This window comes from Zootermopsis nevadensis, unplaced genomic scaffold (genome assembly GCF_977971745.1).
Source record: "Zootermopsis nevadensis isolate Lab colony 2312 unplaced genomic scaffold, Znev_1.0 Znev_ptg000008l, whole genome shotgun sequence".
Lineage (NCBI taxonomy): Eukaryota > Metazoa > Arthropoda > Insecta > Blattodea > Termopsidae > Zootermopsis > Zootermopsis nevadensis.
This window is the reverse complement of record NW_028259140.1, coordinates 16048030-16066022: the sequence shown is the minus strand read 5'-3', so window position 1 is coordinate 16066022 and position 17993 is coordinate 16048030. Positions and strand designations below refer to the sequence as shown.

Sequence of the window (17993 nt, the reverse complement as noted above, 5' to 3'; positions counted from 1 at the left end):
ACTTTTATAACTGAAGTTAGCTTATTATAGAACAGTTAAACAGACTAATTACGTCCATATTTGAATTTGTCTTCAAATGTCGCTGTCACGTGGGAAATTTATTAAATATTTATTCCTCCTTACACCTCTGACATATTTTAAGCACTTTCGAACATTTCGCTTACGACTGCTTGGAAAATATTATTTTGGAATAAAGAACCAATAACAGTGAGCTACTCTGTTTAACACTCAGCTCACATTAAGCAGTTTTGAATATCATCCTTCAATACCAGTTCGTCGGTTGCATTGAAATTTAGGCGATGTTTTACATTGCATTGTTTATCATTAGACAATAATATTGTAAGCGATACAGCATTGTGCTCTGTCGCAAATAAATACACGTCAATCGTTATAAAAACCTAATCGAGATGTTGTCATGGAGTCCTTGTGTGGTTACATGTGATTACCACATTTCAACAGACGCCAGACAACACTTCAAACAAGACGTAATTGTAATACAAAACAGGTACGAACTTGCTTTTAGGGTTCGTGTTACAAGTGACATTCTGTTTTGTGAATGAACAGAGGCTTTATAATAACATGGAAGGGCTTTTTGTTTAATCAGGTAAAGCTTTACTTGCACAAAAATTGACTCTTAAATGTAGTGAAAGAACGTTCAGTTGGAACAACAATTTTGAAAATAAAATATTTGAACCCAGCCGGTAATTTTATGATAATTTCTAATTTATGCTAGAACCAGTGTTGTCGTACTTACTTAGTGTTCTGTCTGACGACGGGTCCATATGAACAGGATCCTTCCATCCTTTTCTCGGACTGGGACCTGTTCATATACGTTCTTGGCAGATGATCCAGAAGTGGTTTGCCATTGCCTTCTTCTGTGTGTGAATGGAGTAATTGTTGGGATGCCTCGGAGAAACCGGGGAAGCCCCCGGAGGAAAACTCCGTGTTGCCTAGACCACGGCCTTGCCCAACACAAGTTATAAATTCGGGCACGACCGGGGATCGAACCCGAGACCCCAGGATTACAAGGCCAGCGTTCTAACCGCTAGACCACCTCATCTTATTATTATTTTGTGTTCTGTGTGACGACAGGTCCATATGAACAGGATCCTTCCATCCTTTTCTCGGACTGGGACCTGTTCATATACGTTCTTGGCAGATGATCCAGAAGTGGTTTGCCATTGCCTTCTTCTGTGTGTGAATGGAGTAATTGTTGGGATGCCACGGAGGAAAACTCCGTGTTGCCTAGACCACAGCCTTGCCCAACACAAGTTATAAATTCGGGCACCGCCGGGAATCGAACCCGAGACCCCAGGATTACAAGGCCAGCGTTCTAACCGCTAGACCACCGTGGTGTTTGTTGTCGTGTAGATAGAATTTTTAGAGTCTGAAGATGGCTGTCTTCTGGTTTGTTGTGGTCTGATAGAAGTTTAGAGCGATTCTCTCTGACGGACGTAAACGTCTGACAGACGGACTACATGGCGCAACGTCCCCGAAGCCAGCCGTCTTCAGTATTGTCGCCGTGAGAACCTCAAATTTTACGAATGTAGAGTCCGTGTGAGTTTTCCGGGGGTAAACCATTCTGTTCGCTTCATTACCTTAAGGTAACGATGCGTTCCCTACAGACGAAGCTGTTACCTGTTTGATATCTTTCACTCCGGTGAGTTCAGTTGGCCATTTTATCGCGCAGGGTAGATAGGCGATCAGCTGGCCAAAACATTTTGCTGCTTTTGTGGAATGCGAAAGTTCCAATGTCAGTCTTTGCATCTTAACCCGAGCCAGATGAATCCAGATCATATTTTCACATCCTGTTTCTCAAAGATTCAATTTAACATCAACCTACAATAAAAATCTAGTTATCAAAGTTGCCTTCTATAAATCCTCGGGGTTTTCGACAACATTTTGCATTAATTTATAATTTTCCCCTTATATTCTACATGCCCCTTCATTATGTGTTTATCGTAATAATATTATATATAGATTATGAATACTGTAGCTCATCATTGTGCAAATTTTTTCCGTCCTGTTACATCAAATTAAAGACTATATACTTCAGAGGCGCCTGACATTTATGCATTATGGAAAACGGTAAAGTTGTTGAGCCTGCATACCTTTTGGAGCATATTTCAAGGCGTAAAATATTAAATAGTGGTACATTTCCCCCCACCTCATAAGTTTACATATTGATATTTTCGACAACAGTAAATTAAACTGTGTGAAATTACAGTGATTTTTAATGCAATGACATTCATACCGGGTGTCATGAAATTTTACTTAATTCTTTTCACAAGTTTGCAGGCCTGAAAATATTGCACGTCATTGTTATGTTGTTGTACTTTCTTTGTTTATACAATAAAATAGTATAAAATGTACGTTGTTCATAATTCCACGAGCAAATTTATCGGAAGTCGTATATTTTACGTACAGCCCTGTACATGAGTTGTTCGTTCAAGTCTTTTAAAAGTTTTCATTCATAAACTCAGATGCTATTTTCCTGCTGGAGATGATTCTGTGTTATTAATTTGGAATGAAATAAGCAAAGAGGTTTAATTTTGGAATTGCGGCAGGTTAGAATAGATCGAACATTTCCATTCATATTATTTTATCTTTAAACCTTGATTTTGCTGTCTCTCGAACTTGATGAATAATTTTGTTTCATCCGCATGTATATTTTCGGTTCTGTCCTTCTATTTCTTGTTTTTCTTTCCAAGCCAAGAGACGTCTGAGACGTAGCTCCTCGACTATGTTTCTCACGAAAGGTTTGTGAATTGGAACATGATTGTTTTAAGTCACTTTAACTCTTTAAGTACGAGCTTATTCGTTGGGAAAAGATTTTAAGAAAGCTGTGGAGAAAATGTCGTACATTCGGAAGGCCTCAACTATTGTTTTCATTTTTACAGAACATAACTAAGAAGGTTGTGGCATATTTGACTTCGTACGAGAAATACTTGAGACCTTTAAAATGTAGTCTCTTTTAAATGAGGAATAAACACGTTTTCCAGTGCTTATACTTTTGGGAGCCTTCCATATATATATCCGTAAAATAATGGTGGGATAACAAACAGTCATAGTTTTGGAACAGAGCACAATAGAGACGTGAAATAACGTCAAAATAAAGAGAAACTCTCCAATTTTACGATACGTAAACAGGTTCTAGCTCAACAACCCAGAGAAACGGGGAGCCTACTGAAGAAGTCACGTCCAGGACGACCATCAGTGTCTGACGATACCATTGAAGCTGTGCGAGCAAGTTTCCTGCGTAGCCCGAAGAAATCAGTGCGGATGTGTTCTGTGGAGTTAGGCGTTTCAAAAACAACTGTCCACAACGTTTTAAAGAAACGACTACGCTTTACTGGTTATAAAATTCAGATGTTACATAAAATTTATCCACAGGACAAAATTAAATGATTCGAATTTGCTACAGACATTCTGGATAGGTAAGTGATGAGGCCACGTTTCATGTTTCGGGACGAGTCCATCGGCATAATGTTAGAATATGGGGTAATGAACCTCCATGTGACATTATGGAACATGAACGTGATAGCCCAAAAGTTAATGTGCGGTGAGCAATTGGACGAGACAGAGTCATTGGCCCCTTCTTTTTTGCTGAACAGACTGTGACGGGAAAGAACTTCCTGGATACGTTAGAAGGGTTTGCAGTGCCCCAAATACCGGAGAAGTTCATTCTCCAGTTAGATGGAGCACCTCCACATTCGTGCGGGATTACCTAAACCAAACATTTCCTCAGCGATGGGTCGGACGAGGAGGGTGGATATCCCGGCCTCCACGCTCTCCAGATCTTACCCCTATGGATTTTTATTTCTGGAGTTATGTGAAGCAACAAGCAATTTGGACCATTTGAAAGAATGGATCACACCGGATGTTCTCGGTCGTGTATGGCAAGAGCTCGAATATCGTCTTGATGTCTGCAGGGCAACTAAAGGAGCGCATATCGAAATCTACTGAACAGGAAAGATTCTTGGAGGGTTACTCTTTATTTTAACGTTTATTTCATGTCTCTATCGTGCTCTGTTCCAAAACTATGACTGTTTGTTATCCCACCATTATTTTACGGACTCACTGTATATGAATCTTATCACACTACAAGTCCCGCAATGCACAGTCAAAATGTTTCCTACCCTGATGATGGAGACGAAGCTTTCCTTTGAGACATTGGTAACCACCTACCAGCCTTCACGGTATCACAGTCTAAAATACCACAGTCGAAATTTTTATCGCAGACACAACCTTTTGAAAGTTTCCTCCAGTTGAAAACATTATCGGAGATTAAATTGTTGTATAGGCTTACATTCCTATGTATCTGTGCGATTTAGTCCTTTAGTAGGGTCTATTTCTGGTTTACGTCATGCTAAAATCAGTTGGCGAATATTAAAAACAACCAAACACAGTAGCCACTCCTGGATCGTTTTCGGAAGGTCCCAGGTACAAATTACTGCTCGAATACAGGCTATTCGGGCTAACGTTTTAGTGGTTTTACTCAGTTCCACCAAATACATTACGGATTTGTATTTTAAATTAAGCCACGACCGCTTCCTTTCACACATTTTGCAATATTTTATTCTTAAAATTATTCATTGTCAGAACTTTTTCATTGTCTTTTCTTTAAAACCCCACGACGTTTCGGAGATTGGTTCTGTTTAATTACATGTGAATAAAATAAGGTATGAAAGAACAAGAGTTTCATTACATAATTTTCTTCACTCCTTGATAGTTAATCGAATGTTACGAATGATCGATTAGAACTCTGGTTTATTTTGAGCAGGAAACGGGTTCGGTCCACGACTCGAACACTTGCTGTTCTGAGGAAAGGTTTCTGTGGTTTTCCTCAGTCCTCCCAGGCAAAAGCGGAGATATTATCTTAAATCAGGCCACTACCACTGCCTTTCATATACTTTCCATTTAATTATTTGTCCTTTGATTCGAAATCATAGAGTCAGTTTGATCATCGTGTAAAGAAAAGTTAGGTTTTATCAATCTGAAATTCAGAAGACGTCTTTAGTATAGAACTTAATTCTGCAGCAGTTTCAGAAAAGGGAGCCTACGGGTAGACATTTACACAGGACCTCCAGTTTATGCGTGCATTTTAAGCGCTTATTATTAAGAACGTATTATAATTTGTTCTGTAGTTTACTTATTTTTACTGAATGCAATTTAAAAAATCTTAATTTCATTACAAAAATTGAACTAAAATTTTATATTAGCGAAGTGTATTGGTCGGGAAACCTGAGGGGAAGAGAACTCTGGGGAGACCTAGACGTAGATGGGAGGACAATCTCAGGCGGGATCTATCGGAGATGGGAGTTGAAGGAGACTGGAATTTGTTGGCCCAGGACAGGGTCCGGTGGAGGGCTTTGGTTAGTTCGGTGATGAACCTTCGGGTTCCGTAAGCCATCTAGTTGGTTGGGTCCACTATTTGGGAAACCTGAGGGGAAGAGACCACTGGGGAGACCTAGACATAGATGGGAGGATAATCTCAGGCAGGATCTACGGGAGATAGGAGTCGAAGGAGACTGGATTTTGTTGGCCCAGGACAGGGTCCGGTGGAGGGCTTTGGTTAATTCGGTGATGAACCTTCGGGTTCCGTAAGCCATCTAGTTGGTTGGGTCCACTATTTGGGAAGCCTGAGGGGAAGAGACCACTGGGGAGACCTAGACATAGATGGGAGGATAATCTCAGGCAGGATCTACGGGAGATAGGAGTCGAAGGAGACTGGATTTTGTTGGCCCAGGACAGGGTCCGGTGGAGGGCTTTGGTTAATTCGGTGATGAACCTTCGGGTTCCGTAAGCCATCTAGTTGGTTGGGTCCACTATTTGGAAAACCTGAGGGGAAGAGACCACTGGGGAGACCTAGACGTAGATGGGAGGATAATCTCAGGCAGGATCTACGGGAGATAGGAGTTGAAGGAGACTGGATTTTGTTGGCCCAGGACAGGGTCCGGTGGAGGGCTTTGGTTAGTTCGGTGATGAACCTTCGGGTTCCGTAAGCCATCTAGTTGGTTGGGTCCACTATTTGGGAAGCCTGAGGGGAAGAGACCACTGGGGAGACCTAGACGTAGATGGGAGGATAATCTCAGGCAGGATCTACGGGAGATAGGAGTTGAAGGAGACTGGATTTTGTTGGCCTAGGACAGGGTCCGGTGGAGGGCTTTGGTTAATTCGGTGATGAACCTTCGGGTTCCGTAAGCCATCTGGTTGGTTGGGTCCACTATTTGGGAAGCCTGAGGGAAAGAGACCACTGGGGAGACCTAGACGTAGATGGGAGTACAGTCTCAGGCGGGATCTATCGGAGATAGGAGTTGAAGGAGACTGGATTTTGTTGGCCCAGGACAGGGTCCGGTGGAGGGCTTTGGTTAGTTCGGTGATGAACCTTCGGGTTCCGTAAGCCATCTAGTTGGTTGGGTCCACTATTTGGGAAGCCTGAGGGGAAGAGACCACTGGGGAGACCTAGACGTAGATGGGAGGATAATCTCAGGCAGGATCTACGGGAGATAGGAGTTGAAGGAGACTGGATTTTGTTGGCCTAGGACAGGGTCCGGTGGAGGGCTTTGGTTAATTCGGTGATGAACCTTCGGGTTCCGTAAGCCATCTGGTTGGTTGGGTCCACTATTTGGGAAGCCTGAGGGAAAGAGACCACTGGGGAGACCTAGACGTAGATGGGAGTACAGTCTCAGGCGGGATCTATCGGAGATAGGAGTTGAAGGAGACTGGATTTTGTTGGCCCAGGACAGGGTCCGGTGGAGGGCTTTGGTTAGTTCGGTGATGAACCTTCGGGTTCCGTAAGCCATCTGGTTGGTTGGGTCCACTATTTGGGAAGCCTGAGGGGAAGAGACCTCTGGAGAGACCTAGATGTAGATGGGAGGATAATCTCAGGCGGGATCTATGGGAGATAGGAGTTGAAGGAGACTGGATTTTGTTGGCCCAGGACAGGGTCCGGTGGAGGGCTTTGGTTAGTTCGGTGATGAACCTTCGGGTTCCGTAAGCCATCTGGTTAGATTGTTAGTTAGTTAGCAGGGCTACAGGTTTCGCGCAGGCAAGTAGGAGGTTGTACGAAAAATGTAAAAGTACGTATTGTCTTTATTATTGTCTGCGAATTGAATTGGTAACAGAACCTGAATTTATGATGCTCGTAGTAACTGGAATTTTAATATTTCCCTCCTAAATAAATATGGGCATCCCAAATGCTCTGAGGTTCACAAACCAAATTCTTGTGTGCGTTTTCCTTGCACATCATAAGAAATGTAAATTTAGAAAACTTGTGGACGACAATCTTTCACAGAACATACGATGATTATAAGGCCATGACTTGGTTTTCAAAGAGTCGCATGCGAAAACCAGGAGAAGTCTCAAAATAAGACTGGAATACAGCAGGAGAGAAGATGGCTGTCTGGGTTGTAGACTGTAAGACGTTTCAGATGTGCTTTGTTCCCCCCATTGTCAGGGCAATGCAAGTGAAGTTTTACGTTGCTTGTCCTCTGTAATCAGACGTAGGTCAATTCCGGGGCACAATTTTAAATCCTCTTATCTGCGTCGAACCTTATCCAGGCTCACTAGGGAGTTTGATGTAGATGAGAATTTTAACATCAGAGAATTCTGGCGCCAATATAATATCAAATGACCATTGCTTTAGTTTGCAGTTTCACTCATTTACAATGTACGTGGCGTTTTGCAAGGACACAATCGCCCGTATATAACAAGAGTCACCTATATTTTAGAGAAAGTACATATGTTTTAGAGAAATACGGCTTATGAACATCCAAGAAACAAATTGAAGATTTATAAACTTGTTGAAGAAGACGCAGTGACGTAGCTGGGGTGATAAAGTTGTTATAACCATTGTAATTTGCAGAGTGTAACGCCCGCTACAGGGGATTGGCATGTCAGGGGGTCTTTTCCAGCCTCTAACGTCATTGTTCTTCAATAAGCGGATCTCTCTCCCCGTCCACCCTCCCAATTCTTCTTCCAGATCTTGGTGGCTGCGTGTTAAAAAGCGCCGTCAAACACCCCGCTCTCCCTCCCACGCTTCTCTCTATTCTAGTTGAAAATTAGGTCAAAATTCAATCCGGAACAAACCGGAGTTGAAGGCAATTTAGTTGTTTCAAACTGCAGCAAAACAGAACCTGGTTCTTCCAGGGATACCTTTTGCTGATAGTCTGGGCACACAGATGTTATCTTTGCATTCTTTGCAGAAAGTAAAATGAAGGCCCAATGGTCAGTTCGTGTCCCTTGGCCTGTTTCATCCCCGAAACTACTCAACGGAGTTGATACTGGAGTCAAATTATACAAGCGAACTTAATATTAATGCATTTAATTTCACTGTAACCCTTAATTTTCATTACGTACATATAAACTTTGTTAGGCTATATTTTTTCTTCAAAATTGCCCTCCTTTCAGAAAATTGTTAATGACACAAAGCAGAACCGTAATTAAGACGGGCCTGTATATGTTTTAATTAAACAATTTTGTGTACATTCTTCTCTTGCTAGCCTATGAAAACCATTATTACTGTGTTCTCTGTCCCTGATCTGGTCTTTAAACTAATATAACGGGGTTTTTAACGCAGTAGTGATGTATATCAACTTTTTAACGCGTAAAAAATCTCCCTGGTGCTACGACTACATTAAGTATGTTTAATTTGAAACTAAACCTTGATTACAACGGTATTTGTGAGCTTTGGTGGCATTAATATAATATATAAAGTTATATTTTAGAATTTATTTATTAGGAAAACACCTGTAAACATGCCCGACCACGGAATGTTTACCATCACAAACACTTCTGTGTCCCCAAGTTTTGTTACGAGTCTGTGTGTTATTTTGTTCGGTTCTTTTAAGGACACGCTTTCCTAAATATTTCACCAACGCCGGCAAACGATTTCGAGGCGATGTGATTTTTGGGAATGAACACATTTGACTCGTAAATCCACCACGTTGGAACCTGCACTGCTTTCTGTAATGTCAGTGACGTTTAATGTATCTTAATACCCGAAGATTGCTATTTGTCAAAATATTAATGCAAATATATTACTACTGTAAATTTAAGTAAGTTGTGTTGATGGTGTCGATGAAACTTCGACTAATATACACAACACCATAGTTACTTTATTATATTACACAATTTGTTCATAGATATACTTGAACATAAATAGAATAAATATGTATATGATTTTGAGTTTCCACGACCGACTTTCACTGTTTTCTTTAATCGAATGCAATAAAAAGTTTGTCCAACGCGGATTCATCGAACGAGGTTTCACGATGAATTGGAATCAGGGTTGTACAGGCGATGCCATAGAATAGTTTGGTTATAATATTTTTTCGACTTCTATACATGTAGACAGAACGGCAAGGACCAGGCTACCCAAAATTTTAAGAAATTATGTACCAGAAGGAAGAATAAGTCGGGGATGACCTCTGAAGAGGCTTTTGGAAAAGTGAAGCCGGAACAGGCCTAACTCCACGAAAGCCACATGATGATGACGACTTCTATTGTAAATGAAACGTTTAATTTGTTCAGTTTTCAATTCTAAAGGATTCTGACGATTGTGGATTACACTTTAAACTAATCATTGTCTGGACTTTTTCCATCGCCCTTGTTTAAAAGAAGAAACCACGACGTTTCGGAAACTGTCTCTGTTTCCATCACTTGAGACTAGCTCTATCTGACTGACCCAAGTGAGTAGCAAGACGGAAACAGACCCAGTTTCCGAAACGTCGTGGTTTCTTCTTTTAATTAAGAACGATGGAAAAAGTCCAGTCAATGAATATTTGTTTAGTTTTTTTTATAGAAACCGCTTAGCTAACGTTTTATGTGGTACAATGTTACGTAGATTTGATGAGAGCAAATTGACAGAGCTTTAATCAAGTTTCCGCTAATTCAATCTTGTTACGAAACTCTGTAGTACCTACTTCACTCCCTAAGTTTACTCTAACTGCCTTGTATAGACCTTGTGTTAGTTTTATTATGTTGGTATTTGGATGAATCTTTTATGTTGAAGTTTCAAAGTTGGTTGCTTTCACTATTGATTCCACGTTTTCAGAAACAAATGAGCGCTGGAAATAGACGTATTAAATGTTATTCTATCCGTCGCGGATTTCCCTACTCAAATACGCTTACGAATAATCAGTGTCACTCTTTCGATGATAAGTTCACTGGTGTAATAAACTTTTAAATTAAAGAATATAAATGTGACGTATTTAGGCAATGATACTGAAACGCAAATATTTAGGTTCGTCCCTTGTTCTTGAAATCTCAGTGACATGTACGCACTAATCATACTTAGTCACATTTTGCACTAAATATCACTTACATATCATTAAAAATCTTATATAAAATTCAAATACTGTAATGTACTTTCAATAGTTGGGCGTGGCAGTAAAATGTGGTGAGGTCCAGTTTATGGCCTTTTACTTCAGCCGGCATGGTTAAAATATCGTATTATTCAAAGTTTTTGAAAGTGTGAAGACTTTGTCTCGAGTATTTTTTTAAGGAAATTAACTAATTTTCAATGGAATTGTTGTTGCATCTTGAGACAAAACATTTTAAATTTATTAAAAAATTCTCGTTTCACGGTGTTGGGGGTGGGGTGTTGCGCCGTACGGTTTGGTAGGAATTTACTGACGTTTCGGAGAGATGAATAATTTTTCGCCAGCGGCTTACTCATCATCACCTTGATAATTGATACTGCAGGCGCCTCTGAAACGTCGGAAAACTTCTATTAGACTGTACGGCGCAGCAACTCAAGAGACAGTCATCTTCGTTTCAAGACATATGTAATGAAGAATGCTCTACCAGATAAAGTAGTGGTCTTACTGTTTTTCGAGATGCTTTAGCTGTATAGAAGTTTCCTGATTCCGTAAGACTAAAGTTTTCCAGAGTCAGAAGGAGGGGCAGGAAGCATGGCGTCTGCCTACGGCGAAACGGAGTTAGCTATTAATAACATTATTTTAATATCAGTAAATTCCTTACTCTCTATAATATATTTTTGTGATACATGAAATTGTAGGGCTGAAAGTGATTGCTAAATCTTTTCCTTCTAGCAGTGGGGACGATATTGGAACAAATAATTATAATGATGTTATTGATGAATTTGCAGCTGTTAAAGAAAGGAAATTTACATTGTAAATTCAAATTTTTTAATGAAAAATGTTAAACAGTTGTATTTATGTTATGTGTATACATTGTAAATAAACTCAGGTTTTGATCGAGACGTAATGATTGCACTTCACTAGGGGCGTAGTAATCAAATCTTATCTACGGCACAGAAATACATAGTACCGCCTCTGAAATCTACTGTAGGGGCCTTCAGCCGTTCTTTAACCTCATGGTCGTTGTTTATTTAAAATACAGTTTTACCGTTCCTGATTGTTCGATTATCCTGGCCATGATTTGTCAATACTCGTTTGCCTTTTTTTGAATCTCTAAAACTTAGATACATACGATCATACGATTATCACTCAAATGAATTATCACCTTAAAGATAAACTTGTCTTTACTTCATGACATTCTCGGAAAAATACGTATTTAGTGTCAGATTTGAGTTTGCGATAAGAAACAGTTTGTTAACGGTCTGGACGTGCTGGATGCAGCGTCTAAATCTTCTGACGTCGGAACCTAGCTTAACACTTGCTTCTTTGTAAAGCGCCATTGTTCTCGACAGTTGGGTTAGACAAACTTCGACCTGTAGCCTTGCCCCGCCCCCTCCCCAGCGCATACCCGAAGGGTCCGCTAGACATCTGACTACGGTTCTCTTGTGGCTGGCAAAATTTTCGGAAAAGGCGTCACAACTTATTCGGCAAGTGACTTACAGTTTGTCTGTACTGAAGACATGACTTCTGCATCTTTAGTGTATCTTTTTAGGTTTCGTTAATTAGTAAAATCAGCTTATATCTTAATTGCATCATGCTTGTGTTCCTCAATATAATAATTTTATTTTCCGTCCTTACACAAGCTTATAGATTGTTAAAATTACATAAAACTATAACATTTCAACATTTTTGATATTGTTACATTTTAAAATGACGACATGTTTCGATGTTCAATTCCATCATCGTCAGGTCTATCAATCAAAATTAAAATTAAAACTGTTGTATCTGCTGCTCTGCGTATACTGATTTTGTTTCTACCCGTTTAGATTTTATTTGTTTAATCTCCAGGCTTCTTCCATTTAATTTTGGAGGCTGCGCCTGGGTGCCTTATATCTGCAAAATCAATTTTATTTTTCATATCGTGATCCTGGCTACTGACATAGGAAATTGAATAATTTTACTCTAATTTTAAATTTATTTTAAAGAATTTTAAATTTATTTTAAAGATATATTTGAGAAATTCTTTAAAATAAATTTAAAATTAGAGTAAAATTATTCCATTTCCTATGTCAGTAGCCAGGATCACGATATGAAAAATAAAATTGATTTTGCAGATATAAGGCACCCAGGCGCAGCCTCCAAAATTAAATGGAAGAAGCCTGGAGATTAAACAAATAAAATCTAAACGGGTAGAAACAAAATCAGTATACGCAGAGCAGCAGATACAACAGTTTTAATTTTAATTTTGATTGATAGACCTGACGATGATGGAATTGAACATCGAAACATGTCGTCATTTTAAAATGTAACAATATCAAAAATGTTGAAATGTTATAGTTTTATGTAATTTTAACAATCTATAAGCTTGTGTAAGGACGGAAAATAAAATTATTATAGTAAAATCAGCAGGTCTATAAATTCAGATTGTAGGTATCTTTAGTAATAAACATTATGAATTATAAATCAGCTACTTTTCTTTGGGTTATGAGCACGCACGAGAGAGGCAAAGAGTTGCGTAAAATTTATGGTTGGATGGTCTGAAGGAAAAAGGGACCACTCGAAAGAATAATGGCGGATTATTGTTACAACTCGATGAACACAAATCACTTAATCATCATAATCATCATCCCTATCAAACTTTGGGCCAATGACTCATTCCGGCGTCCTCCACAGCAGTTCTGATGGTGGCCCTCCCCAGATAGAAAACCAGAAAATTAAAAGTCTGTTGATCGACGTGACCACTATGGCCTACCGAGCGATTGTCAAATGTGCTAACATGTGGAGGATATTCATCATAAGGAACCCCTCAAGTCCCGTCAATGTCGTCAGTGGATAACTCGTTGATCAGAGGACTGAATAGGCAACTTTAGAAATCGAAGAGAGGATGAACAGAAAACTGAGAAGTAATTACAACACGCAACTGGCAGCTGACATCACATCCTGCTTTCTAATTTGTTGAAATACAAAATCTTCTGATTGGTTATAAGTCTTATTGAATGAGGTATCGATTATCGATGTTGATATTTAGTTGTAACGCTGTATAGACTTGTAGGTAGAAAAACCCGTTCAGGGGTAATGTACTGTCGTCATGTTGCGTTACAGCCCATAACATTGACAATAAAAATCTCAGATCTCACGAGATAAAGATTATCTCGATAACTAATCCATTTAGGCCTCTCGTGCCATAAAGCTTAAAATAGCTTAATTTAGTACTCCATAGTTAGCGATTTTAATTCTTTGAACAGGTCTCTCGTGTTGAATTCGTAAAAATGTAAGAGAAAGAACAGGTTTTTCTTAATATCCTGTACCATAAATTAATGAAGTGGTTCAAGTTCCTAACATTAGCCAGCTGATGTTTTTAAAATAATTTATGTTAAATTTTTAAATCTTTAAGTCGGATAAAAGTAATTCCACATGCCTGTTAAACAAGGAAGCAACATGTCGAATATATTAAATTATTCACAGAATGCGTAAAATATATGTCTTAGAAATTCTAAATCGCAGAGTAAATGGAAAGCAAGTAAAATATCTACCTTTATCTGACTTCTCCATTAAAATACGGAGTAATAAAATTTATATTATTAAACACGGGGTGCTTAAGAGGAATTCGGATAAGAACCGTATCTTCTAAAATCGCGTGTCTCAGACAAAACATGAGGGATAGAACTTTCTTGAATCGTAGCCATGTTTTGATTTAGTGCCCGGAGATTTCAAAATTATAAGAACATAGTTATGTATCGCCCGATTCCAAGCTGGGTTTGGACCCAGGTTGTCACGATAAGTACTGTCCACTCACCACAAAAAATCTACTGGGAGTGTGACTCTTTCAAAAAACATCGTTTACCCCTGAAACACCATTCGTATACACACGAGTCTAAATGTATAAGCGTTTCCGCTATGGTATAAGAAATTTGCTGGTGAATCGATACATTTCACACCAATCGATACGAGAAATAATATATCGTTCTAATAATAGAAGTGTCCAGTTCAGTTGCGTCACATTGACATCTAGACCAGCGTTCACAATCGGCGTACAGAGACTTTTTATAACAAATCGTATATTCACACGTTATGGTTAAAAAAAATATACCATATCTTTGTAATTAGAATTCGTAATACACACTCACAGACTGGTTTATTAACAGTAGTTTTATTCAACATGTTTTGTGTTTTGTTTTTATATGTTTATTGTTATATGGCAGAGTTTTATATGTAATACATATTTGTGGTCATGAAGAGTTTCGTGAGGCGATGTGGTGTGACGTCATGTGTCTTACAAATTAGGTTGTGTTGCGGGCGATAAAATTAAGCGGGAATACTGATCTAGATACACACTCCTGGAACCATTTTTTCACAGCCTTAACTCCAGCCAAACTTCCCGCTGAAATGCTGGGCTGTTGAACAGAGAATGATATTAAAAATGCGTGTATTGAATTCAAAATATCTGCCTCTCAGTCTGTCGATCCGTACTTAATAACTGAAGAAATTTTTAAAATTTGTTATTGGGAATCTTGGTTTAGATCGGACAATTACATTTGCGTGCGTTTGTGCGCGGAGAACTGACTGGGAGGGGAATCCCCAAGCTACTTAAGTTACCACGGGTCTTCGGGGGATCCAAAACCAGAAGCGCAGTCACGTGGAGAATTCTCCGAGATGACAATGTCATCCGTCCCGACTAGTGCCAGACACCCCGCCCACTCAAATGGGTCATTGATCTGAGACAGATCTTGACTGTTGTCGTTCTCGACATTCAAATGTGAAATTCTGGAGGACTCCCCACGATTTTTACGATGTGCGTACATTTTCTGAGTTGCTGAATGTATATTGTCGTTCAGATATCCGTTCTTCATTAGAAGCTGTGCATTATCAACTTCCGCGAAGCTTTGATTTCTTGCTCGAAGCATATTAGATTTAAGTCACATCGTACGAGGTAAGATGATTGTGATTTCATCCTAAATGTCCATGCATAACAGAACTCGTGACTTATTCACAATTGTAGGTCTACGTGTGTGACAACAGTTGCTACGTCGGAAATTAAGACAAAGTGACCAAGCTGTAATCTATTATTATTATTATTTAGTGTTCTGTCTGAAAACAGGTCCATATGAACAGGATCCTTCCATCCTTTTCTCTTCTCGGACTGGGACCTGTTCATATACGTTCTTGGCAGATGATCCAGAAGTGGTTTGCCATTGCCTTCTTCTGTGTGTGAATGGAGTAATTGTTGGGATGCCACGGAGGAAAACTCCGTGTTGCCTAGACCACGGCCTTGCCCAACACAAGTTATAAATTCGGGCACCGCCGGGAATCGAACCAGAGACCCCAGGATTACAAGGCCAGCGTTCTAACCGCTAGACTTCTACTTCTTTAAGGAGGATCTTTCCTGTACAGAGTTCAGTACGCAGTGAGCCAATAGTTTATATCTTCCTCTTTTCCTTGTATCTTGTGCTCTTTATTGCCACAGGAATCTCAAAAATACGTACCCCTTGTTCTTAATCACATTCTCGCGAGGAGAATGCTTACATGTGTATTTGTTTATGTAAAATTATACTTCAGAAAATCTCATGGTAAAGAGACCGAAAATTTGGTACGGGATAATATTAAAATGAAATGTGAAATGACTGTTGATGCGTTCCAGCGGTAGAAATATTTCATTGGCAGATTTGAACTTCGTACCAACAGGAGATTGTTGAATAAAAAGTTATTTATCGACTGGTGGATTTGAAAATGTAATTTAGCCACGATTATTTATTTTATTCGCCTCTCTCGTTCTGTGTTATATGACCTTTGCACCCGGCGTCTTTTTCACAACCAGAACTACTCGCGCGATGCAGTGTTACCAGATCACTGTAGCAGAAAACTGAACAATTTCCTTCTCTGAACACAAAGTAGCTTCGACTTCATTATGTTTGTACTGATTCGTAATAAAGTAATGACACTCTGTTTCTAAGCACCACGTCTTGAACGCATACATCGACCAGCAGCATATCGATAGCTCCACACATTCGATATATCGACCATGATGAAAACGATCAGCATATAGCATAAAGCCCCTATATCGATTGAATAGAAGGGTAGGTAAGTCCCAAAGTTCATACGGAATTACAATACCCCTGCTGTTTAAAATCCCTGTCCCTTCCTGCGTGTGACAGACTAAGGAACGTAGCGTTGTTGTCAGTTGTTTAAACGCCAAGCGTTGAAGCGATCAATCGCGAGTTTGCAGTAATGAGTTCTACCAGTGTGTCTGGCGATTGTGTAATGGAACAGTTCTTGCAGATAAAGAATATCACGTGCTGCTTCGAAGCGGACAGCTCAGAGCGCTGACACAAGGGATCACTAAATCGCGAAAAGAGCATAATACAGGTTAAGGGAGCTGCTAATCTCACTGACAGCATCGCAGTGTAAATGAAGGAATCGATGTTGTTGTAGAATATGGCTTTAAAGACAGGATTGATTTTGTCTAGAGGTTAAAAGGAATGACATATGTTGTTTTAAAATGTTGTCGAAATGTACTTGATGTAAAAACGAGTCATATCTTCAGATACACCCTGTGACGATTTGTTTCGCCAACGAGAATGGAATATGGCGGAAATCCCGCTGCAAAATCAAAATATAATTCCACAAAGAAACAAATACTAGGGCCAGTCAATCCCACAGAGAAGCTTGACGGAATTTAAAAACTACAGCGAAAAGGGGGAGGGGGAGGAGGAGTTGTCGAAAGAGACGAAAAGAGAGAGAGATAAAAAATCTTGACAGATGAGCACATTGTTTGTTTGATAGTGAAGGATCCGTGCTTTGTGATTCAGTTTGGAGAACAGTTTTTCCTGATAGGACGGCAAAACGCGAAGAATTGTAAATTTGACAATAAACACTAGTCCAGCCAAAGTTTATAACCGTGTATTTATATGAGTACTTTTATTCAGTTCTTACATGTTTGTTCGGTGTATAATATGCAACGCTGCAAGAATTGAAGCAAAGGCTGGCTTGTCCTCTCGCGTTTGATATACCTTCCAAACCTATCCCTCGTGCCAAGGTCACCCGAGTTGCCAGGCGAATGTAGTCTAGTGAAGAGCAGAACACGTGTTTATTTCGATACGTAACTTCGCAAAACGAAATCCGTTGCTGTTCGTGAAGCATTCAGCGATGCTTATTCTAACAATGAAGTACCGAATAAGACAACAATACACAGAATTGTAACAAAACATCAGGTCATAGGAAGTCTTTGTATGTCTTAGAGAAGCTGATGGACGTAAGTTTTACGTAATAAATTAAAACTAACAAAGATCTCGCTTGTCTTGTTATATTTATGCTACCAAAGCTTATAAATACTGTTATTGTTTGAGTTGCGTTTTAAATGGACTATTCTGTAACTTTTATTGACCATGGGGTTAACCAGTGCAATCTTAACATGTTACATCATTCTTATAGAGGGTTGCTAGCTGCGAGTAGTTGGGGCAGGAGGAAATAGTCCATCTATCTGTCTCGTAAGCAGTCTGGTGTTATACACAGCTGACAAAGGGGTTACGTCTTTGAAGCAGGAATGCAGACAGCGTATAAGATAATTTAGTAATGGTGCAATCTGTCGATACCTGCTTGAATCGAGAAACAGGGGAAAAGTTATAATTGGCGTTGTGATAAATTACGTACACGCCATGAAGACGAATTGGG

General features: G+C 39.5%; 1 protein-coding gene across 2 annotated transcripts in view; it reads right to left on the bottom strand.

Moving 5' to 3' along the window:
• The window catches only part of LOC110840215 (uncharacterized), a 69426-nt gene that overhangs the window by 17355 nt on the left and 34078 nt on the right, over positions 1 to 17993 (bottom strand). The gene's annotated exons all lie outside the window — the stretch shown is intronic.